General features: G+C 42.0%; 1 protein-coding gene across 3 annotated transcripts in view; it reads left to right on the top strand.

Moving 5' to 3' along the window:
- STPG2 (sperm tail PG-rich repeat containing 2) overlaps positions 1-26,419 on the top strand; it is a 1,528,785-nt gene that overhangs the window by 1,040,022 nt on the left and 462,344 nt on the right. The gene's annotated exons all lie outside the window — the stretch shown is intronic.

Genomic DNA, 26,419 nt, shown 5'->3' with positions numbered 1-26,419 from the left:
GGTTATTGTACGTTTAACCTGTAGGTACTGCACAGCGAAGTTCTTGTCATTTTTTATTTATTGTGATCAATGTGATAGGTTACTGTGGTTAGAATGTACTGGGTATGACCTGTGTGGTTGGCATGCTGGAGTGCGATCTTGTGTGACTAGATCACTCTTCTAGAAGGAAGGCGTGTTATCAGACAATGGCAGATAGGTACCTGGAGGAAGATGTCTATTAATGTTATGAGAAGTCTATCCTGAAAAATAAACTGAGTTTGAACTGTTTACGTTTAGGTAGACATTCTTTTACAGGTTATCACATATTACAAGAATAGTCGAATTTTATAATAGTTCATGCTTCAACTTGGACTAGTGCTACCATCCATAGTTAGATGTATCTTGCATGATTACTTTTATGCATTTAATACATTTATTTGTTTCTATAATCATTTTTGCTTGATGTGTTTTATATTTGGTCAGTTTATGCAATGATTTACAGCCAAACTGCAAACTTATTTAAAGTTTACAGTAAAGAAAAAACTTAATTCAAAGAATAATACTTAGATTTCTTTTACCTCTTTCTCTAAATGTTTACTTTTTGTTTCTCTGAAAGTTCACCCTGAGGTATGTAATTAGCTATTTTAAAAGCTTCCTTAATCAATAAAGAAAAAAATATTAACCTTTGTATAGAATCTGCAATGATATAAATGTCAGTCCCACCTCATAAAAATGCACAAGCAGGTTAGGGATATGCTAATGTAGGCATTAGGGATTTCAGATATCACTTAACTTTATATTGCATCCATTTACTGGCTTCTTTAACTGATTATGTAACTCTTTCTTAACCATGAAGTATATTTTATGTTCTGGGCCACATTCTGTCACACAGCAATGTTACATTTTCAAACTTCTAACATTAACAGTTCTGTAGCCTAGAAAATTTAAATTGTGAAAACAGTTATGGACATTTTAGACAGAAACCTTTAGAACGTTTAGAAATATGCTATTTGTGTAAATGGCTTTTTTGGAAGCATAGGGGCCAATGCACGGTTGAACGCAAGTGATTTGTGTGGACAGATCTTGTGTGTAACTGCTCTGCGCAGGTTCCATAGCTGAATGCACTTATCAACAAGCAGATCAAAGTTGAATGCAACTCCGTCACATCTCCTCTTGCGGCTGTAGGGCAGAACTGTATTGTAATTTGCCATTTCCATGTTATCAAAGTTTATTAAGTTTAAAAAAAAATCTCTGGCGATGTCTGATGTTATTGAGCCTGCAAAAAGTAAAGTGGAAGGTCTCAGTATACACTTTTCTACATGCCACAGTTTTGGCATTTCCTTATAGCAAAACTCCGACAGAGCATGCCGGGATGTGTAGATCAATATCAACAGGAGGGCTGCATGTTGAATGCCCCTCTTGTAAGGGATAGGGAGACAGTGGCGGAGAGGGGTGGTATTCATGTGACCTCCTCCACCATCCCGCCGGCTCAGTATCCCGATGGTCGGCATGCCGACCAACAGGGACTATTTCCACTCGTGGGTGTCCACGACACCCATAGAGTGGGAATAGAACGCACCGAGCCCGCAAGGGGCTTGCTGCACTCGCCCCTCCCCTCCGGGATCCCGGCGTCGGTATGCTGCCGGAATCTCGGCGTCGGTAAGCTTTGTCAAAGGTGCCCAGAGCAGCGAAACGCGTCAGAAGAAATCAACTGCTACATACACCGACTACACCAAGAAAGACCTGTGGTTCCATTGCTGCCTTTACAAGATTCTGGAGGACTTTTCCGGCAATTCACCAATCCGGCTTTATTTCCAAGCCTTCCAAGCCTTTTGTGGACCAGGATACCTACCAAAATTGCGTGGAGTTCAGCTGCTTTCAGGCACCATCGCTATGGATCCTCATATAGGAACACAAGGCTGGTAACATTGGACATTTTGACATCTTCAAGTCCTCATGTGTGAATCTGACTAATCTATCAGGAACACGGTCATAAGGTGTTGCAAAAATAACAGCAGTATATAGTCAATTTTTTTCCTTATCCCCATTTGTCAATGGACATTATATTCTCATGTGAGATTTGTTAGCTTAATTTTAATTTTATCTTAATCTTATCTTTTTAACACCAATATATTAAATGTGTTCAGGAATTTGAATCTAGCTGTTTTCCTTTTCTTTTACTTCCTGTGTTTTGCAGACATTTTTGCCATGGAATGTCTGGCTTTTCATCAGAGCTATGCGGGACTCCCTCTTTCTCTAGTGGCATAGCCATGTTTATGGCTGAGTACTCTCAGCATGTCATTTCTCTATATATGACTGGGTGCTTGTTGGCACAGTTTGGCTACCTGTCGCATTACTGTGGAAAACTTTGGGGAGATTTTTGTGTTTTTCCTATGAAATGGGCCTGATTTTATATTTGCATCTCCATAGATTTTTTTTTGCCTTTTTTTATTTTGAACCTGGTTGTCTCATCAGGTTTGAGATACTGTAAATGTCTCCTTTTTTGATTTTTTTTTCTCTGTGGTGTAGTGCCTGACTGTTTATGTTGTGATTTTGTGTTGGTGGATTTATGCACTGCACATTGGGGTAGTGGTAAATTCTGCTGTGTCTGTGCATCTATAGTCCCAGGTGCCCTGCACACTCCCTCTCACTGGGTGTTGCTGCAGTCCGTGGGCTAGAACATAGGCTAATGTGTAAGATTATTTTTGAAGGGCCGACTTCTGGTGGCTGTGTGTATGTTTTGCATGCTTTCGATCTGTGTGTGCATTTGGGGTGATGATACTGTATTGGTCAGTGTACAATGCTTGCTTTGTATATGTCTAACGTGTGATTGGGTATGACCAGGCTACGTATTTGTTTGGCTTGCTTTTCCATAGTTTTGGAAACATGTTGGCTCGGAGTGCTGATGATTTTGGCTTGGAATTCAGTTAACTCTGCTATGGCTCTGTTTATGTAAGCTAGTGCAACACGGTGTTGTGTCATGGCTTGGTAAAGTGCTGTGTTTCCCCTTCTGTTTAGGGTGGACAGGGTCCTGCATGGGGATGCAGATTTTGGCCCTCATTTAGCTTCAGTTGCAGTTTTGGTAAATGAACAAAACTGCAACTGTTTGCGACCGCATGCTGCAGGCTGCCCAGCATGCAAATCGCCGACAGTGATGCAATCACAGTTCAATTGCGATCACATCGCTGTCCCTGCAAAATAAGCGTAGCTCCCTACCTGCGAAGCTTGGCTGCAAAGGCAGACACAGAGTGCCCATGTTTCCCATCACAGCGGCCACCCTAAAAATGGATCCGACCCACACCCATTTTCGCTGTGGTCCCCCGGCGAACACTTCTGTTGGTTAATGAGGCAGAGGCGTTCACATTACAGAGATGCAATTGCATCTCCCTACCCATGCATGCGCAGTGTGGCCCTGCACATGCCCACTGCCCCTGAAAATGGGGAAATGCGATCGCATCTCAGTAGCATCTGCTCCTGAATAAGGCCCTTTGTGCGTACTTTTTGGGCATTTGCTTAGAGGTGTGGCTTGTTTGGTTTGGTGGTATGGCTAGTTAGGTGCCTGGCATTGGTTGTAAAGATTAAGTTATAAAAATTTTCTTGGGTATGCTCTTATAAAGTTTGACACTGCCTTGCCGTAAATAGCAACACCATCTGCTCATATGGGCGTAACGTGTAAAGTTGGAAGGAGAGTTAAACACTATAGAATGGGTTTGTGGTGTGCATGCATTGTTTCCCCTGTCCATTTTTTATTCTGCCACCATATGTAATTAATTGATTAGCATTCAAACTAAGTTGAATTTAGTGTCTTAATTTGACCACACAGTTGTATATCATTGTTTAACATATAATGTGTTAAAGTTCTGGCTGATGCATAGTGCTCAGATGATCAGACATTAGGGTGATTATTACATAGTAAAAGTTATTTTAAACTTAGTTAATTTAATACTACAACTTAATATGTTTTCATAACTTTTCCTCTAGAGCTTTAACAATGACAATGTAAATAGAGAACAGAATATAGGTGTTGTGTTGACACTCAGTTCCGTAGATTTACAGGTGGTGCCTTCTGACGCTCACACAATTAGCTATTGCTCAGCAGTCTTTTAGTCTCCTGCAGCCAAAGACTTCTCCTATAGCTGCCGCCTTTCCAGGGTGGATTAGGTGTCCCCCCCCCCCCCTTTCCCCGTACTCAGATGCCCCCAGGTTTCAACGTATATACAAGGTGACTATCGGAGGCTGGGCAGGGGTAACTGCAGTACGGTGAGACGTCCTGACACAACCTTACTACTGTGCTATGACACAGACTGAGGGATTTACAAGATATGCACATATGTGCAACAATGCACAGGTTGAAATATAATCACTATACTCATGCAACAATGCATAATATGTAATAAGCGACTTGATAAATATTAAAGCAACAATGCCCGAAGATGTTATAAGCTACTAGAGTGTAATTACATGCAACAATGCACAAGTTGGATATAATAAAGAAATGCAGGCAAGTCTGGGCCTGTGTGGAAACTCCACACCAAAACCTGAATACAAGGCTCACTGGATAAGATCAGGAAGGCAGTCAGGAATGGTCTTGGAATCACAGGCTAGACAGGTTCTCACAGGAGCTGATAGGTTCACACTAAAGCAGAAACTATCACCAGTGATTTGGGTGAGGCCAGGAAGGGAATATAAATGGTGCTGCATCAATCAGACCCCAGTAATCAGAGATAAATGAAAGGACGTCCAGCTGTGCTGCTGCACATCCACAAGACACGTCTTGTGGAAGTGCGTCTAGCATCCCGGTTGCTAGGTGCTCGGCGGCTCCCAGTTCCCCCTGCAGTGGTGTTGCTAGGCGCAGGGCGGGACCTGGAAGCGCTGGCTTTTGGAGGAAGTGCAGCATCCCAGTCGCTCGGCAACGGCCAGGACCTGCCTCCTCCATGAGCCGCGCTGCATCTGATAACAATAGGACCTTATTCAGCATGTGTAGCAGATACTGCTAAAAAGCAGATGCTTTTTAGCAGTATCTGCTACTCATACTGAATTAGGTCTGCTAAATCTGTTACTGCTAATGCTGAATCTGCTACTGCTATCACTCGCATGCTGGGGGCCACCCAGCACAGGGCAAGGCCGCACGGCATGCAAATGGTCACCCAGCAATGTGATTGCAATTCAGTTGTGATCGCTTCGCTGACACTGCAAAACAATCGTAGCCCCCTGTCTGTGCAGGTTAGCTGAGAAAGCAGGCGCACCGCTGCCATATTTTGCATTGCAGCAGCCGCATGCAACGAAACGGAACCACCCCGAAAACAGCTCCACCCTGCCGTCATTTTCGCAATCTCACCCCTGCAACACTGCGTTTCCGCCCCCCCGAACGCCTCTGCCTAATTTACTAAAATGTGATCGGATCTACCTGCCCGTGCACACTGCCCCTACACACAAGGAAATGCAATCGCATTTCAGTAGTGTCTGCTATTGAATAATGTAATGTAATAAGGACAGACTAAATGCATATGTGGATTTATATTTATACTATAGCTATAACATAAATTCTAAGTTTAGGTCCGGTGTATCTGCTTCCCCCTTTTGACCAGCTATCTTCACTGAGCCTTCTTTTGTATTCCCCTTACCCTTGATTTTCATAATTAAACCAATGAGGGGAATGAAAAATATTAATATGCTATTAGGCAGATGAAGCAGCTGCTCATGATATATAAATAGTCATCCCTCAATATGACTTTTGCTACTGTAAAAATCTTATATTTTCTAATTTTTCCTCATAAATATAACATTGGATCTTCAGATTCCGTTTGCATTTTTAAATTGGTAAATGTCACTGGAAAAAAATAACATTTCACAAGATTGGCAACATTCAATGTCAGTATGCAAAGAACTGCATGTTTTTGCAACTATCATTTCAGACTGACAGAACACGTCTTGCTCCTAATGATTTCTGTAACCTACATAAGATATCTGATGCATTTCATTTGAGGCAGACAAATGTGCTTCCATAATGCAACTGAATGGTATATTCTATTATTTGCTCATCCTTCCTACAGTCTCTCATTAAATAATAACATTTTGCCATTTTCAAAAGTATGTTCAAATTAAAATATAGGCACTAGTATTTAATATATTTTAGATACTTTTATTCTTTTCAAATTCATTTAGTATTTAATGACTGAAAAATAATAACCACGTTTCCCTCTGTGGGCAGAGCATTTCTAAAATCCTTAAGTCAGTTGAATCTGTATATTGAATTATAATGTGATAATTAGAATTTGCAGACAGAATTCAACAGGATTATATTTAATTACATTAATTTGAGCAAATGATAGATATGTTATGAAATTGTAAATTTTATGTTTAATATCTTGTTCCTCTTAAATGTACACTAATCAAGGGCGTAGCTATCCTTGGTGCAGGGAGTGCAGCTGCTATGGGGCCCAGAGCTGAGAGGAGCCACCTTCCCTGTCAAAATTGCATGTGTTATATATACTTTTTACCCATGGGTGGTACATAGTGGCACTTACAAAATTTTGTCTTGGGGCCTGCAATATATCTAGGTATAACCCTGGACCTGCTCATTGTAATGTACTATAAAATGAACTCGAGGGCATTATAATGTTACATAATATAATATAAATAATATAAACTGGGGCACTTTAATGTAGCACAATATGAAGTGGATCCACTATATTGTGGCATAATATGAATTGGGGACACTGTGTTATAATATTAATTGGGGTTTGTGAGGGACATAATGTGTACTGGCAGCCCTACAATGTGACATAATGTCAACTAAGGCATTGCTATAGTTCATAAATTAAATTAGGGCACTAGTATGGGGAATAACATTAACTAGGACACTGCTATGATTCAGAAAATGAAATAGGGATCTATTATGGGGTCTAAAATGTATTGCTGCAGAGAAGTATCTCTCTAGCGACATTGGGACTAGGGCCCTTATCAAAATGTTGCTATGGGGCCACACATTTCTAACTATGCCCCTGACAGTAATAGTAAATAATGAGGATAGTATAAATGTACTGCAACTGTGATCAAGCTTTATTATGTCTTGCAGGCTGGGAAAGAGGAGTGTGTTGCTGCTCAGCGATAACATCTTCCCTGGACCTTCTGCAGCCCAGTAAACAGCAGTGTGGGCTCTCTCCCCTTTCTCCCTGTCCAATTTTGTCACTACCTCCAACAATCCCTGGCCCAGAAAAAGAGCACCCCCCCACACACACACTTACCTTCCTTGGCACCCCCTTATGCATCTGTGCACACAAACCCCTTTCCAAAAGCTTGTTCAAGTGGTTGGCATCCAGGGGCATTTTAAGAGAGGAGTGGACCCGCGTACAGCCTCCGTTGTAGGCCCCCTCCTCTCCGGCAGCTAGTAGACTCTGAATTAAAGCCAGAGCCTACTCGCATGCGGAGATCTCTGGGAACATGGCGCCCATGTCTTGTTCCCGGGGACACCTCCAGTGCACATGCGCAAATCACTCGGAAATGGCCACGGGATTCCAGAGGGGTAAGTATACTCTATGGGTGCAGTGTGGGCCCTCCCAGCCCTACGGGCCCGTGTACACCGCACACACACTGCACCCATTATAGAAACACCTATGTTGGCATCCTTTTCTTTGCACACTTGCATAACCGAAATTCCAGCTACATGCCCTTATTAGTCCTCACTGAACCTATGTGCAAGTGCCTCATTGCCTCTTAGTTACACCCATTAAGTTCAAATGGAGATGTGACTGAGGGGGGCATGTACTAAGCAGTGATAAAAGTGGAGAAGTGAGCCAGTGGAGAATTTGCCCATGGCAACCAATCAGTTGCTCTGTATACTTTTATAGTATACAAATTATAAATGTTACGTCAATGCTGATTGGTTGCCATGGGCAACTTCTCCACTGGCTTACTTCTCTACTTTTATCACTGCTTAGTACATATCCCCCTGAGATTCTTATGGGCTCTGATTCGCCGTTGGATGCATGTGGTCAGCTATAGTGCCCAAGACCTGTCTGCAAAATGGACTGAATCTACCTATTACTATGCAGGAATGTAGAGCATTATTAAGTTGAATAATAAAAAGGAACAGGGACAGTTATGGCACCCCAAACCAATCAAGCCTATATTAAAGCATTGTTCTAAAGGAGCAGGAGGAGCTTCAGCTGTCTGGAATAAAGTGGGATCATAATCGTTTTTAACAGTGACAGTGGAAAGTTATCTTAATAGTTTTCCAGGGTGTCATGGGAGGCCACCATTATATAGGAAGGCACAAGGTACGCTCTTAGGGTGCGCCTGACACCCATGATCCTGCTCCCTGTGGGGCGAAGAGGGATTGCAGCATGTGCCTCTGAGCCTTGACACAGTGCTGTAGGTACCTCATAGTTTTGTATCTGAAAATGAAAACAATAAGGTGGTCATTTAAGTTTTACTGTAAGTTTTGTAAATTGGTTGCCTCAAGGTTACACATTTCCATAATGTATTAAGGAGGAGAACCATAAGCAATTATTAGACCTAGCTCTGAGAATGTTCTGTAGAAACCTGCATCAGTATCGAAGTGACCAATAAGCTGATAAAACACGGCTGTGAAATATGTGGTGTGTGAATGTCACCTTTTATAATGGGATGAGTCAGGATCTAGCATCAGGATTTTATTTGAAGGTTTAGAAGTTTCTGAGGATGGTAAATGTTATTAGACATTTGGAGATTGTGCAGTCTTAAGTGCAGAAATAAATTGAAGCTACTCTCTGAACACAAATCACACAAGGGAGCGAAAGGCCAAAAGAAGCATTATTTGTAATATATCTTATTATACTTGTAAGGGAGGTTTGGAAGCCTCATGTATTGCAATTATGTCTATAACAAGAACAAACTATTTATTCTGTATTAGCAGATGTTAAAATAATTGATGATCTGATGTCTCTGCATACGTAAACCTGCTTGCATGAGACAAAAATTATAATGAAATAATTACTGCAATGACAACTATTGGCAGTTTGAATACATATTTAGTACATATAAGCTTTCTATTCATGCCTTGTACAATTTAGTCTTATGCCGGGAAAGCAGTGTTCTGTTTCATTGCCATTGTACTGTATAAACTTACTGGCCAATTCAGACCCTACTGACCCTACATTCAGATTCGGGTTGGCATGTACAAAGAAGACGGACACATTCCCCCACAATTCCCATTGATACTAATCGCATATGTACTAACATGCTCCTTGCGATACCTGCGCCACTGGGTGTGAGGGTGTGCGCTGCTCTCCTGCACCTCGTTGCATTGGGAGGCTCCTCCTCCCTGCAGCTGTAAGGACAGCTAACTATGCTGCTGGGGAGGAGGAGATTGGGGGATATGGGAGCGTGCCAGGGACACTGGCAGCACACATGTGAGGGGGGCCAGAGTGAGCAGCACTGGGCGTCGGAAGTGGCAGAGGCGGCGGGATGCGGAAAGAAACCCATAGGCTTCTATAGGGTAATGCCACATCCGCATCAGTAAGTGGGTAGTCGGGGCTTAGTACATATGAAAATGTGGGGAAAAAACTGAAAATGGTGTTTTTAGTACATCCCGAACTCAGTGTGTTGTACCTAAGATTTGAGTGTGGCCATAGCTTAAACTGCTGTCAGTGACTGTGGGCAATGTTAATGTTACCTCAAAACAGGGAAGTCAAAACATTTAAGCGTTAAAAACTGAACTGAACTCTGGAAAGTTTAATTAAGAATCTGCTATTCACTGTATTACGTGCCATACATCTACCGACCGATTCCTTGTTCTGCATTTCCGAACGGCAGACCCTGATAATCAGCGATGATCGGTGGTAATAATCCCCAACTCTCTGATTTCAATAGTTTTTAGGGTGGTAATGGCAGTCAAATATTTCCAGCCTGTTGGATGTTGCCGATGACCCAATCCAGCCAATGGCTAAATGTGGAATTTCCACGACACTGTGGGCCCCTTAACTCTGCCTTTTTGTGCTAGCTTTGACAGAATACTTTGTGGAAATGTTCAAGACCCCTCACACATGAAAGTATTTTGCATGTGCAGAAGACATGGTGCATATGCAGAAGATAGCACAGTGCTGTAATAGTTACCTTCTGCTCAGCTCATGTACCATATTTCCAGTGATTTCTTCAGGAATATAATGCTTGCACCATTTTTCCATGACATCACGAGAAATATTGTGCAGATGACAGCTGGGTAAAATGTTGCAATGGGGGCAGAGTGCAAGGCGCAGGCTCCCCTGACTCTGGGCTCCATGCAGTATGTACACATTGGGATTGATTTGCCGGCGGTCGGGATGCCGGCAGTCAGAATACCAACAGTGGAAGGTTAGTATACCTTCCCCAACTCCCCCCTAACCCTCCCTGACAGCAGCCTAAACCTAACCTTTACCCCCCCCCCCCCTGCAGCTCCCTCGGTAGTGCATAAACCTAACCCCACCCCTGCCTAAACATACCCCCTTCCCTCAGTCTAACCCTACCCACCCCCCCACTCCCACTCTGCGGCTTACGTCTCCGGCGGCCAGGCAGATGCTCATTTGGGATCTCAGCGGTCGTGGTTCCGGCACCGAGCTAGTGACCCTATTCTGGATGCCGGTGTCAGCATTCCAAATAGTGTATGGATTCCTGTGTCGGTATTTCTACTGCTGGGATCCCGACCACCGGGATCCTGACCGGATCCCAAATGTACACCATATACCCTGCATCTATTATAGATGTGTCATTGTTTACTAAGAAGCAAGTGGATCACTGATATCTCCTGCAGGACCTCTCTGATCGCATAAGCCCACCACTGTTGACCTCTTTGGAGACTGTTATACTTCATTATGTTTTGCTGTGATATGCAACAATACTATACATGATGATAGTTACTGCAGTAAAAAGTGATAGGTTTTCTTTTACGTGCAATATAAATGCAAGATCATATTGCAAATGGCAATCAAAATGTAGGGTATATGTTACTGGTTACTGTGATATCTCCCTGAACGCTGTACAAATTTTATTGAAATTCCATAATTGAAACAAATCCAGGATGCAACTGGAGGATGACACAAATTTATTTGGTTACCTAGAGTTTATATTAAACAATATAACCCACCCAAATCTACCTCTCTCTGCACATGTTATATCTGCCCCACCTGCAGTGCAACATAGTTTTGCCTTTCATCTATTGTGCTCAGCTGCAATACAATACAGAGAGATCAATACAGCAGGGGATTAAGTCCGACTGCCATGGCTCAGTTAATCCTATTAAAGGAATAGATGAGGAGGGCTCCATCTGTATTGTATGTAACTTTGCCCTAATCTTGATGTGGCAATACCCCTATACCAATTCCACTGTTAGGTGATACTAGGACATATACTCCAGATTAATATGTTGAGAGAGGATTATCGCAGATTACTTATATTGGCAGGAGAGCTAAGGGAAGAATAAACCTATTATGGGGCAGTGACCTTGTTGCAAATGTGCATAGCATTGGGGGATTGGGGCATGGTTTAGCAGATCCTTTCCATATATCACATAATCATCAACATCTTAAACTAAAGAAAATTATTATAAAGCAAATGAAATCATCTATAACAGTGTCCAGTAATACAGGAATGCATAAAAAATATGTAACCCTTTTGATGGCTTCACTCTCAAATTCGTTGAAGGTATTTATTATAATCATGTATGATGTCCGTCTAGCGCAGACAGATTCCGTCTGCCTAGCAGCCATCAGCGCACACACTGTTTTGAAGACTACTGTAATTTTGCAGAGATACAGATTTCACTCCACAGCCTAGCTTCCGGTTTTGGTGCAGGTGCACCGCTAAGACATGGCTCCCATGGTGAGTACAACCCTGGAAGAGGGAAACACATTGAACAGACCTGCTGTATGACCGTGCTAAAGTCTCTAGTAGTGGCTTCCACTATAACACTTCTGTGTCATCCACACTGGCAGCAGTCAGAAGCTTTCCTCCCCCTCAGTGACATGATTAGCTCATGTCACAGCTCACACCTCAGAGACACACTCCTAATTTCCAGTAACACTGAACAATCTCCTCCACAGGTTAGGAACACCTGAAATGAGACACATTATTTTAGTAATTGGCATGCACTATAGTGAATTTCTGCAGCTCATACAGGGATTTTAATACAGAATAAACTTTAAATGTAGGAGACCCCCACTTTGGAGACCCCCACTACATTCAACGTTATAGTGAAAGAGAAACAGGAATAGGGGGAGAGAGGGGGGGAGGTCAGGGGGGAGTCAGATGGAAAAAGGGGGCAGGAGGGTTAGACAGGATAAGATAAGGACAAAAGGGCAGTTGTATTAACCTGGAGAAGGGATAAAGAAGTGATAAAGCAGTGATAAGTGCAAGGTGATAATGCACCAGACAATCATTACGGTTTTGGAAAATGACAGGAGCTGACTGGCTGGTGCGTTATCACCTTGCGCTTATCACTGCTTTATCACTTCTTTACCCCCTCTCCAGGCTTAATACATCTGCCCCAGAGAGAGAAAAGGGGTGGGGGGGTGGGGGGGGGGTGGGGGGGTAGAGAAAAATAAATACCTACAACACTGGGCACCAGTGGCGTATCTATAATGGGTGCAGTGTGTGCGGTGTACACGGGCCCCTGGGTCCAGAGGGGGCCCACACCGCACACACTGCACCCATTTCTTCTATACTTACCATTCCGGCGTCCATCGGTGACTGTGTGTGGGCCCCCTTCTTTCCCGTAGCCGGCACCACTGCTGCTAGCACACTGACCACTAGAGACACTGGCACAGTGCCAGAGTCTACAGCGCATGTGCAGGACTCCAAAAAAATGGTGCGGCTGCCATTTTTTCGGAGTCCTGCGCATGTGCTATAGATTCTGGCACTTTGCCAAAGTCTCAGTGCTCAGAGCGCTAACGGCGGCAATGATGGCTACGGGAGAAGAGGGGGCCCACACATGGAGACTGCACACGAGTCCCCTCCTCTCTAGACATGCCTCTGCTGGGCACAATAGCTAGCAACCCAGCGAATAACAATTCAAAAACACTAGTCTATTTTGTATAATCCACCAGTAAAAGACATACATTTTGTAAAGTGCAGACTAACTGCACTTCCCATCAATGTCACTTAACTATTCAGTCCTCAGAAATAGAGAAAATCTAAATAAGCAGCTAGTTGGTAATAACAGTCAGGCAATAAGATAGTAATTTGATTTAATATGTATTGGTTTAATGACTGCAGGTAAATGCCACTGTCAAGTGCAGCAACACTGTATATATCATTTCCATGGTTACTGTCATGCTGAACCACGCAAGTGACAGGAGATTCAATTTGAATGTAAAGAGGTAGCAATGTTTAAAATGAAACAAGGATCTAAACAGATTTCAATTAGTCATTACTGCTTTCAGTGAAAGCGAGCACAGTATGCTTCTTTATCAAGATAATGGGCTTTATGCACCTGGTCCCGCCGGTTTCCTAAATTCAATTTACTGATTTCATAATTAAATCTCAGACATATTTGAAGATAATCAGGTCTGATAGTTGCACATTTATCTACGTGCTAACAATAATAATATTAAAAGGAAATGTACTGTATTTATGGTCACACGTGGAATACTTTTCTTCTCTTGCAACCCTAACTATAGTCAAGGTGCCTTTGAGCAGGGGAAAATGACGGATAGGTAGCATTCTGACTATCCGCTCCACTGTCAGTGAGGGCACTTATCAGGGCGACAGCAGGAGACAAAGTGCACTGTGATGCAGATACACCTTTTTGGAAAAAAAAGAAAAAATAGCAAGACAAATGTGCGTAATGTCAGTGCGCCCCTGCTCATTCATTAGTATGACACATCTGTAACTGATGAGCTGACATGAAAAACGAATGTAAAAATTCTCTTGTTTTTTTCCCAAAGCTATTTTTATGTTTCTTAAGTGCAACACCATTGGTAAATATGCCAGTTCACCCAGTCTCCTTATCCTACAAAGTAAAAGAAAATAATACTCTTGGAAATGAAAGTAGCTAATATTCTGACTTGATAGCTGCATTAGCACGGAAAGCTGGTACATTCTCTCTTTTGTATTTATAGCTAAGGTCAAAAATCTGTTTATGGGAAATGTAGCAAATGCCAATACATTTACCTCAGTCTCTTGCAGAAACACCATCTGCATTTATAAACTTGTTCCTTTGCTCAAATGCTTTGTGTACACTGTCAAGCTTAGAAGATGATACCAGTTATCTTTTTGTAAATGCTTTTACACTGTCATAGATTATCACTGTGCATTAAACAAATGAGACCGTCTCCAGAAATTCACAAGTTGACATTCACATAATGCATACACAATTTGAATTGCATGCATATAATTTCTGTAAAATATTGAGCCTTTCACACACTATACGGAAGATAATATTTTTTAAAATCTAAATTCAACTCAGAATGTTTATTTTAGTTGTCAGATAAGCAATGCTTATAGCTAAGTGGCTTAGGGGTTTACTCATAAAGAAAGTGGTAACAGAATTGTTATCACTAAAGATCGCATCAGTTCAATGCGATATTGTATATAGCTTTGATAAATAGCAATTCATGTACTTTATACTTTCCTTTCTGGTGATGCGATCCAGGGCTCCGGCGATCCCGTCTTCAGCTGCGGTCCGCTCTGCGAAGTGTGAAGTCTGTGCATGTTCCAGTGGTTGAGGTCAGGGGAGGCTACAGAGGCTGCTGTGAGCTCAGGGGGCGGAGCATGCGCTGGATGCCGGGCATAGAGCAGGGAAGCATTGAGCTTGCCTGCCATATTGCACTGCAGTTCAGATTACGCCATCCAGAGATGGCGAATCTGATCTCCCTGTAGAAGCGGAAGGCTGTTCATGAATAGCACTCACCATACAAAAGTATGGTGATGTGATTCAGGCACGGAGGGGTGGGGGGGTTGCCGCTGTAGAAATCAGGAGCTTCTCGATGGAGAAATCAGGAGCTTCTCGATGGAGCTTCTCGATGGAGCTTCTCGATGGAGAAATCAGGAGCTTCTCGATGGAGCTTCTCGATGGAGAAATCAGGAGCTTCTCGATGGAGCTTCTCGATGGAGAAATCAGGAGCTTCTCGATGGAGAAATCAGGAGCTTCTCGATGGAGCTTCTCGATGGAGAAATCAGGAGCTTCCTGATGGAGCTTCTCGATGGAAACCCGCTTTGTGAATCGCACTAAGCAGAAAAAACCCCTGTTTTCTGCAAAACAGGGCTTTTCTCTGCTACATGAATAGACCCCTTCACTTTTTGGTAGCTTAATTTATTCTAGAAACATATTAACAGCCATTAGCTTTCTAATGCAATTCAGCTGTTTATCTATCCGGGAAGACAAGCCAAGTTGTCTATGTAAGTGAAATATTAAGTAAACTAAAAAAAAAATCAACTCGGACATCCCCACTGACCAAAAACAAACACCAAAACAAAACCCCTCCCCAATCCTGAGTGCTGGGATGTCGTTTACTAAAGAGATTCTAGGGGGTATATCTACTAATGTAGAGCCTGATTCACAGATGCCTCAGGATCTGCGTGCATATGCAAATACAGCCAGAGACAGCTTTTGCAAAAATTCTCCCACCGGCGTTTTTTACGATCCGCTGTCTGTATCTGAAGCTGCAGCAGTGGATTAACACTGCGCACGGCTAGGCCATTGGAAGTCAGGGAAAATGTAGGGTTTCTCACACTGTCCGCCAAAACGTACCTGCCGAAGGTAGTGAATCTGCATCTGAATATGCAGACAGTGGCTTCTGCACCCCCCCCCCAAAAAAAAAAAATAGTGGGTCATGCCTCCATTTTGAGGAGCGCTCCCCATCTCTGCCACAAATGCTTGCAACATGTCAACCATTCTGCAGGTCCTGGGTACTGTGACCTGAATCACAGTTGCATCCCAGCACATGAGCACTACAACCCCTGCAACATGCAGAGTTCCAATTCCATGAATGTGAGACTCATTCAGGTGCGGTTGTTCATGCTGTTGCTATCCTTTGCCATATGAAATTGTGGTTATATGCTAATATGGCCAGAAGGTAACCTGAACATAGGGACGCCCACTGATTTTGCATAATTTCAGTCCAACGGCATTCAACTGCTGATACATCGGTACCATCATTGCAGATTGGGTCATGTTGAAGAGTCTGAGTGCCTCTGTAGACGTGCAGGTGGAGCTGCTCTCCAGAGAAGCAGAAAGCACTCCAGTAGCAAGTAAGATTGATGATTTTTGCACACCCAGAAAATGCCATCTGAACGGCCATGGCATGCCTGTGTTTATCCTACTAATCCCCGTTACCACCCCCAAAAGCTGTCTTCCTGTCACTAACTTTTTGACTACCGCATTGCTATTTACTTGCTGTGTGTGCGCACTGCACCTGAATGGGCCGTAAATCAGGCCTACAGATAATTGTTTTTCACTAAGTTAATAAAAAAAATAAAATCTAATATATCACATTGTAATAAGAGGACACATTGATTCGCTATCTGTCGCCCTGATTCAGAGATGGGTGCTAATGCATTCGCAGCTGCAATCCTGTACACAGTAGGTGGGCAAAAATATGCTAATGCTGAAGCTCCTGGAAATGGATTGAGCCACCCACCAGCGACCTTGCAAATCTCAGCATATGTGTACAATAACGCAGAGGTGCTCGCCAATCCTTCGATAGTCAATCATCAAAGTAACCAAATGGTCACACAGAATGGCTGCAGCAAGTGAGATGATGGCAGTGGCACCATGTTCTCTGCATATTAGATCGCAACAGTGGTACAGAGAGGGGGGAGGAGTGGGTCCTGGCTTCTTAGAGGGGACTGGCAGGGTCCAGAATCCGTGCACCCCTTTACATGTCAACTGGCAGCCGCAGCCTCTTTCTTCAGCCCAGCACATGGTGCCGTGTGCTGGGCTGCAGTAGGTCTAGGGGGGCTGCTGCCGCTAAGTGCAGCAGTGTCCTCTGGCTGGAAGGTGGGTGTGCGATTGCACTGGTCGTGACCCCTCCCTGTATCTGACCCTGGCTGAGGAGCACATAGTGCCTTGGCTTCACGGCGCATAACAGTGTTTCCTACACTTTTTTTTCTAAAGGAGGCGTGGCCACACCTCCTTGATTAGGTCACACCCCTTGTCATTACCAGGGGCCAGGAATCCTTTCTACAGCGCTGGATTGCAGATGTAGGCTGAGACATAAACAAAATTGTTTGTTGCCACTCCCCATAACTGCCCCCAAATGGTCTCGGACAGTTAATCCTATTGCAAATAAATCCTCACTTCGAGCGGCATCACTAAGGTACCTTGGCACTTGTGCAGTGCAAACCATGATGCATGTGCCAATGTCCGATAATCACTCAACTGCATAAATATTAGCATTGTGTACAGTACATCTCTGAATCAGGCCCCATAACCTTAAAGCATTGTCAACGTTAAAGTTTTGTAAAGGCAAGTACTACCTGCGCAACCCCTTTTATATTGGAGGAAAAAAGTAGAAGAAAGGAGAAATGAAGAGGGTATAGGGAGAGGCTGTTAAAGCCAGATAGGAAGGTGGTGCAGCCAATAGGTGGACTAGTACCCTTACTAGTATAGACTGAGTCAAAAATAAGGAGAAGACCTTGGCGCACCGCGAGTGAAAAAGAAAAAGTCAGAAAGGAATGGTCAGACTATTAGTTGCTTTATTTGCACATTTAAGATATTTATAAAAATGGTAATAAAATCAAAATAAAAATAGCACGTTTTATCTAAACATTATCTGATGCACACAACAATATGATAATAACAATCTATTGTTTTTTATAGATGATAGAATCAGTGTGTCAATACCTAAACTCGTCCCAAAAGGGGTGTAGGGAAAAGTCCCGAGACCTGCTTATCCCACGTAGATAAAAAGTGTCCTTTTAGGAAAGCAGTTATGAAATTTAGGGGTCTTCCTATATAAATATGTCACCGTGTCCCAGCTGTATTGTTTATTAGCTGATGGATTTCTTAGGAGGATCACGATTTCATGCACCCTTGTCCACTGTAACTATTTGTGCTGTGTCGGGACCTTCCGGCACTCTGCCTTTTTGCACACCACACATGTGAGTTAGTGTTTATCGTGTAACAGTACCTCTGTGTCGGGAGTGCCCAGGGTTCTCCGTTTCCTCCTTTCCCGGGTCCGTTCCTATGGGACCTCCGGTGGGGCCGGACAGCCGATTCCCAGAGCTCCGATACCACTTGTATCGTCTGGCCCGCAAGCGTGGAACGCAGGCCAGTCGCTTCCGGTTTCGCGGCTTCCGGGGTACACGTCCTGTCAGCAAATCAGCGGCAATAAGGGTTGTGCTCCAGCTTCTGAGGTTGACATCCAATAAACCAACGCGTTTCTTCCGTTTAGGGCTTCGTCAGGGATGGGTTGTTTGTAGAAATGGGTGCCTTATGTACCTGGTGCTTCCCAGTGATTGGACTTCTTAATTGTAGTCCCATTTAACTCCTTGTTTACCGGAGTAAAATTTGTCATTATATTCAATGATTGAATTCAACTTATCAGATTTAATAAAAAATGATAAATGAATTATGTATAAAATATTCATTATAATTTTAAGATTACTAATATCTAATGTTTAGAAGTGTCTGACCAGTAAAAGTAAGAGAAAAGAGATAAAAAGAAAAAGAAAAAGAAAAAGACAAGGGGAAGAAGAAAGAGGGGGGGGGGGGGGATGGTTTTGCCCCTTTATTTTATATACATGCGGGGGGAGCCATGCTCTATTTAAATCTATTACAACAGTCGTCTGGACAGGATTTTAATCCAGAAAACTTGCTAAATCGAAGTCGATATTTAGACCTTTTGGGGTGATGGTATCTATTTGATAGATCCATTTCGCTTCTTCCTTTGATATTTGGGCCACTGTATCCCCACCTCTCCAGTTGTTACTTATTTTCTTTATGCCAATAAATCTTAGACATGTGGGATCACTATTGTGATTATGTGCAAAGTGTATTGGGACGCTGTGGGTTTCCATTTTGTTTCTAATATTTCTGATATGTTCAGAAATACGGTTCTTCAAGGGCCTGATGGTTCGTCCTACATACTGTAATCCACACGGACATTCTAAAAGATACACTACTCCTTTTGTATCACACGTTATCTCCTCTTCTATTTTGAATTCTTTTTTATTGGACTTAGAACAGAAGGTGGGAGTGTTCTTGGTACTAGTGTGGTTGGTGATTTTGCAATTTTGACATCTTAGGCAATGGTAGAACCCCTTTGTTCTTCTTCCCTTTTGTAACCAGGTAGAGTTAGTCTTTTCTTCTATCTTTGCTTCCAACGGAAGGACACTTTTTACTAATGATGATTTTATGCTTTTTGCTTTCTTGTAGATCACTTTGGGTTTCCTTGGAAGGGTGTCACATAATTTTTCGTCCTTTAATAAAATGGGCCAATAGTGGTTTAGGATTCCCTCCATTTTCTTTGACTGTGAACTGTACTGGGTAATGAAGGTTATTTCATTCTCCATATTTTCCCTCTTTGACTTTTTTGGGATCATAAGAGTATTTCGGTCCAGCTTTCGAACTTCTTCATAATCATTTCTGAGGCTCATCTCCGCCTATCCTTTTTCAGTGAATCTATTCTTCATTTCCTGCGCTTGCTTCTCATATTCTTCTGTTTTTGAGCAGTTTCTTTTCAACCGCTTAAACTGTCCTTTTGGGATATTCCGAAGCCAATTTGGATGGTGGGCACTCGTTTTTTCAATATAGGTATTACAGTCCACCTCTTTGATGTGTGTCCGTGTTTCAAGTGTGTTTCCTTCCACGTAGATCTCCAAATCCAAAAAGACGATCTTATCTTTACTGTGATTTACGGTGAAGTACAGGTTAAGGTCATTCTGATTCATATGTTCGATGAAGTTCCCCAGCTCTTTCTCGCTACCAGACCAGACGAATAGGACATCATCTATGAATCTTTTCCATAGCCTTATATTCTCCAGCATTGGGTTTGAATTCCATATATTCTGGTTTTCCCATTCCGCTACGAACAAATTTGCATATCCCGGTGCGAATTTAGTGCCCATCGCGGTCCCGCGGACTTGTCTGTAGTATTCCCCCTCGAACCAGAAATAATTGTGGTCTAGTATAAATTTAATTGCCGCCATTAGAAAATTTATTTGGCGGTGGTGTATATCGCTGTCCTCACATAGGATTTTTTCCACATATTCACAACCTGCTGTATGTCCAATTACACTGTACAGGGAAGTAATATCACAAGTCACCAAAATATATCCTTCTTTCCATTCAAGGTCATCCAAAATGCGTAGAACGTCCATTGAATCTCTCAAATAGCTTTTTTGTTTGGCTACTATTGGTTGAAGGAATCCATCAATATATTCAGACAGGTTACATGTTAGGGAATTTATTCCTGCCACTATTGGCCTACCTGGTGGATTCACTTTATTCTTATGTATCTTTGGCAAGATGTAAAACACCGGTAGTGTTGGATGTTCCGTGTTTGTGTATTCAAACTCTTTCTTGTTCAGAATTCCCGTAAGGAGTGCCTCTTTTAATAGCTCCTCCAATTCCAATTTGTATTTTTTTACAGGATCTCTAGATAATCGTTCGTAAGTCGTGACGTCCTGTAGTATTCTGGTTGCTTCCTTCACATATTGTGACCTGTCCATTACCACCAGGGCTCCACCTTTGTCGGCTGGTTTGATACAGATTTCTTTATTGCCTTCTAGTTCCTTTAATGCTAGCGATTCATGTTTTGACAGGTTGTACTGTGTATTTTTGGTACTCATCTCCTCTATTCCCTTTTCCACCATTCGTTGGAATGTTTCCACAAAAGGGCCTTTTAGGTGGCTTGGATAAAACTTCGATTTTTTCTTTAAGTTGGTGTGTTGATAAATTGACTCATTTCTCCTTTCCTCCTTGTTTGTTTTTAATCCCAAGTAGTGTTTTTTCAGAGTCAATTTGCGTATGAATTTATGGAGACTTATATATGTCTCAAATTTGTTGAGATTTTTTCTCGGGGCATATTTTAGTCCTTTGCTTAATACTTTTTCTTGCTCCTTTGTCAGGACAACTTTGCTGATGTTGTGTATTCCTTCTGTCTTTACTTCCGTATTATTGGTCTTGCTCCTTGTGAGAATTCCTCCTCTTCTTCCTCGTTTTGTCTTTGTTTTCTTTTTTGTGTTGGGTTCATTCTCCAATCTATTTTCTTTAGGGAGACATCCTGTTGTGCCAATTCTAAAAAATGGTCCATGTGTTCATCTGCACTTCCATCCTGTTCTCCTCTTGTGTTACCTCTTTCCTTCCCTTTGGTGTATCTTTCTATATTTGAAAGGAGTTCATTCCTTGTTGCTGCACTTTCTTTCTTTGCGTCACTTACTCCTTTTCGATATCCATCTAATGCCCTAGTAAGATGTTGTCGATATTCTGTTCTTCTTTCTTGATTGTTTCTCTGAAATCTGTAGCCTGATCTTGTTCTGTCTCTTCTATATCCACCTCTATTTTCCCATTCGTTCCAATGTTGGCGCCCTCTCGTTCTTGAATGCTGTCTGTTCCACATCTCCTCATGATTGTTCCAGTTTCTGTTCCGACTCCTATCGAAACTTCTATGGGTGTCTCTCAAGTGGAAATTTGTCCTTTCTCTTCTTTCATCTTGGACTCTCTGGTTATGGTAGCCTCTTTGTGGGACATCGTTATTCTCCATGTGGGCCCTTCCTTGATTCCAGGTTTTAGACATCTGTGGGTCCTTCTTCTTAGGTACTTTCTCTGTGGACCTATATCCTTCCCTACGGTCCTGGATATCTCTCCTATACTTTTTTTGTTTAATGTGTATGACCTCATCTTCTATGGTGTTCAGATGCTTTTGTGTTAGATCCTCCAGGTTTTTGTACTCCTCTAGATGTTGAACCGGTAGTAATTTATCCTGTACTTCTTTGATTTCTTTTTCAATTTTCTTTAGGGTTCTATGTCTATCTTTTATGATCAGCTCCATTAATTTATAGGAGCAGTTATCCAATATTTGGTCCCATTGTGTTCCAAATGAGTCATCGTCTGTGACGAAGGATACTTCTTTCTTTATCCGTAATCCTCTTGGGATTAGTTTTGCTTCCAGATATTTGGTCAAAGTGGTGGCGTCCCACCACTGTTTTATCTCTGATATGAGCAATTTCTCATATCTGAAAAAAAGTGAACATACATTGTCCATTTGCGTGGTTGATTCTAGTAAATTTAGTGGTTGGTCTTCTTCACTGAAGATATCCTTTAACTTGCCCATCCTTTCTTGTCTTAGAATGAGCATTTTCCTATAGTATGTGATTTCTTCCGGGTGCAGCTGGTAGAATATAGGGTATGGTGATCAATTTGTAAAGGCAAGTACTACCTGCGCAACCCCTTTTATATTGGAGGAAAAAAGTAGAAGAAAGGAGAAATGAAGAGGGTATAGGGAGAGGCTGTTAAAGCCAGATAGGAAGGTGGTGCAGCCAATAGGTGGACTAGTACCCTTACTAGTATAGACTGAGTCAAAAATAAGGAGAAGACCTTGGCGCACCGCGAGTGAAAAAGAAAAAGTCAGAAAGGAATGGTCAGACTATTAGTTGCTTTATTTGCACATTTAAGATATTTATAAAAATGGTAATAAAATCAAAATAAAAATAGCACGTTTTATCTAAACATTATCTGATGCACACAACAATATGATAATAACAATCTATTGTTTTTTATAGATGATAGAATCAGTGTGTCAATACCTAAACTCGTCCCAAAAGGGGTGTAGGGAAAAGTCCCGAGACCTGCTTATCCCACGTAGATAAAAAGTGTCCTTTTAGGAAAGCAGTTATGAAATTTAGGGGTCTTCCTATATAAATATGTCACCGTGTATTACCTCGTCCCAGCTGTATTGTTTATTAGCTGATGGATTTCTTAGGAGGATCACGATTTCATGCACCCTTGTCCACTGTAACTATTTGTGCTGTGTCGGGACCTTCCGGCACTCTGCCTTTTTGCACACCACACGTGTGAGTTAGTGTTTATCGTGTAACAGTACCTCTGTGTCGGGAGTGCCGAGGGTTCTCCGTTTCCTCCTTTCCCGGGTCCGTTCCTATGGGACCTCCGGTGGGGCCGGACAGCCGATTCCCAGAGCTCCGATACCACTTGTATCGTCTGGCCCGCAAGCGTGGAACGCAGGCCAGTCGCTTCCGGTTTCGCGGCTTCCGGGGTACACGTCCTGTCAGCAAATCAGCGGCAATAAGGGTTGTGCTCCAGCTTCTGAGGTCGACATCCAATAATCCAACGCGTTTCTCCCGTTTAGGGCTTCGTCAGGGATGGGTTGTTTGTAGAAATGGGTGCCTTATGTACCTGGTGCTTCCCAGTGATTGGACTTCTTAATTGTAGTCCCATTTAACTCCTTGTTTACCGGAGTAAAATTTGTCATTATATTCAATGATTGAATTCAACTTATCAGATTTAATAAAAAATGATAAATGAATTATGTATAAAATATTCATTATAATTTTAAGATTACTAATATCTAATGTTTAGAAGTGTCTGACCAGTAAAAGTAAGAGAAAAGAGATAAAAAGAAAAAGAAAAAGAAAAAGACAAGGGGAAGAAGAAAGAGGGGGGGGGGATGGTTTTGCCCCTTTATTTTATATACATGCGGGGGGAGCCATGCTCTATTTAAATCTATTACAACAGTCGTCTGGACAGGATTTTAATCCAGAAAACTTGCTAAATCGAAGTCGATATTTAGACCTTTTGGGGTGATGGTATCTATTTGATAGATCCATTTCGCTTCTTCCTTTGATATTTGGGCCACTGTATCCCCACCTCTCCAGTTGTTACTTATTTTCTTTATGCCAATAAATCTTAGACATGTGGGATCACTATTGTGATTATGTGCAAAGTGTATTGGGACGCTGTGGGTTTCCATTTTGTTTCTAATATTTCTGATATGTTCAGAAATACGGTTCTTCAAGGGCCTGATGGTTCGTCCTACATACTGTAATCCACACGGACATTCTAAAAGATACACTACTCCTTTTGTATCACACGTTATCTCCTCTTCTATTTTGAATTCTTTTTTTATTGGACTTAGAACAGAAGGTGGGAGTGTTCTTGGTACTAGTGTGGTTGGTGACTTTGCAATTTTGACATCTTAGGCAATGGTAGAACCCCTTTGTTCTTCTTCCCTTTTGTAACCAGGTAGAGTTAGTCTTTTCTTCTATCTTTGCTTCCAACGGAAGGACACTTTTTACTAATGATGATTTTATGCTTTTTGCTTTCTTGTAGATCACTTTGGGTTTCCTTGGAAGGGTGTCACATAATTTTTCGTCCTTTAATAAAATGGGCCAATATTGGTTTAGGATTCCCTCCATTTTCTTTGACTGTGAACTGTACTGGGTAATGAAGGTTATTTCATTCTCCATATTTTCCCTCTTTGACTTTTTTGGGATCATAAGAGTATTTCGGTCCAGCTTTCGAACTTCTTCATAATCATTTCTGAGGCTCATCTCCGCATATCCTTTTTCAGTGAATCTATTCTTCATTTCCTGCGCTTGCTTCTCATATTCTTCTGTTTTTGAGCAGTTTCTTTTCAACCGCTTAAACTGTCCTTTTGGGATATTCCGAAGCCAATTTGGATGGTGGGCACTCGTTTTTTCAATATAGGTATTACAGTCCACCTCTTTGATGTGTGTCCGTGTTTCAAGTGTGTTTCCTTCCACGTAGATCTCCAAATCCAAAAAGACGATCTTATCTTTACTGTGGTTTACGGTGAAGTACAGGTTTAGGTCATTCTGATTCATATGTTCGATGAAGTTCCCCAGCTCTTTCTCGCTACCAGACCAGACGAATAGGACATCATCTATGAATCTTTTCCATAGCCTTATATTCTCCAGCATTGGGTTTGAATTCCATATATTCTGGTTTTCCCATTCCGCTACGAACAAATTTGCATATCCCGGTGCGAATTTAGTGCCCATCGCGGTCCCGCGGACTTGTCTGTAGTATTCCCCCTCGAACCAGAAATAATTGTGGTCTAGTATAAATTTAATTGCCGCCATTAGAAAATTTATTTGGCGGTGGTGTATATCGCTGTCCTCACATAGGATTTTTTCCACATATTCACAACCTGCTGTATGTCCAATTACACTGTACAGGGAAGTAATATCACAAGTCACCAAAATATATCCTTCTTTCCATTCAAGGTCATCCAAAATGCGTAGAGCGTCCATTGAATCTCTCAAATAGCTTTTTTGTTTGGCTACTATTGGTTGAAGGAATCCATCAATATATTCAGACAGGTTACATGTTAGGGAATTTATTCCTGCCACTATTGGCCTACCTGGTGGATTCACTTTATTCTTATGTATCTTTGGCAAGATGTAAAACACCGGTAGTGTTGGATGTTCCGTGTTTGTGTATTCAAACTCTTTCTTGTTCAGAATTCCCGTAAGGAGTGCCTCTTTTAATAGCTCCTCCAATTCCAATTTGTATTTTTTTACAGGATCTCTAGATAATCGTTCGTAAGTCGTGACGTCCTGTAGTATTCTGGTTGCTTCCTTCACATATTGTGACCTGTCCATTACCACCAGGGCTCCACCTTTGTCGGCTGGTTTGATACAGATTTCTTTATTGCCTTCTAGTTCCTTTAATGCTAGCGATTCATGTTTTGACAGGTTGTACTGTGTATTTTTGGTACTCATCTCCTCTATTCCCTTTTCCACCATTCGTTGGAATGTTTCCACAAAAGGGCCTTTTAGGTGGCTTGGATAAAACTTCGATTTTTTCTTTAAGTTGGTGTGTTGATAAATTGACTCATTTCTCCTTTCCTCCTTGTTTGTTTTTAATCCCAAGTAGTGTTTTTTCAGAGTCAATTTGCGTATGAATTTATGGAGACTTATATATGTCTCAAATTTGATGAGATTTTTTCTCGGGGCATATTTTAGTCCTTTGCTTAATACTTTTTCTTGCTCCTTTGTCAGGACAACTTTGCTGATGTTGTGTATTCCTTCTGTCTTTACTTCCGTATTTTTGGTCTTGCTCCTTGTGAGAATTCCTCCTCTTCTTCCTCGTTTTGTCTTTGTTTTCTTTTTTGTGTTGGGTTCATTCTCCAATCTATTTTCTTTAGGGAGACATCCTGTTGTGCCAATTCTAAAAAATGGTCCATGTGTTCATCTGCACTTCCATCCTGTTCTCCTCTTGTGTTACCTCTTTCCTTCCCTTTGGTGTATCTTTCTATATTTGAAAGGAGTTCATTCCTTGTTGCTGCACTTTCTTTCTTTGCGTCACTTACTCCTTTTCGATATCCATCTAATGCCCTAGTAAGATGTTGTCGATATTCTGTTCTTCTTTCTTGATTGTTTCTCTGAAATCTGTAGCCTGATCTTGTTCTGTCTCTTCTATATCCACCTCTATTTTCCCATTCGTTCCAATGTTGGCGCCCTCTCGTTCTTGAATGCTGTCTGTTCCACATCTCCTCATGATTGT

Source organism: Pseudophryne corroboree, chromosome 1, assembly GCF_028390025.1.
Source record: "Pseudophryne corroboree isolate aPseCor3 chromosome 1, aPseCor3.hap2, whole genome shotgun sequence".
Lineage (NCBI taxonomy): Eukaryota > Metazoa > Chordata > Amphibia > Anura > Myobatrachidae > Pseudophryne > Pseudophryne corroboree.
This window is presented reverse-complemented; position numbering and strand designations above follow the sequence as displayed.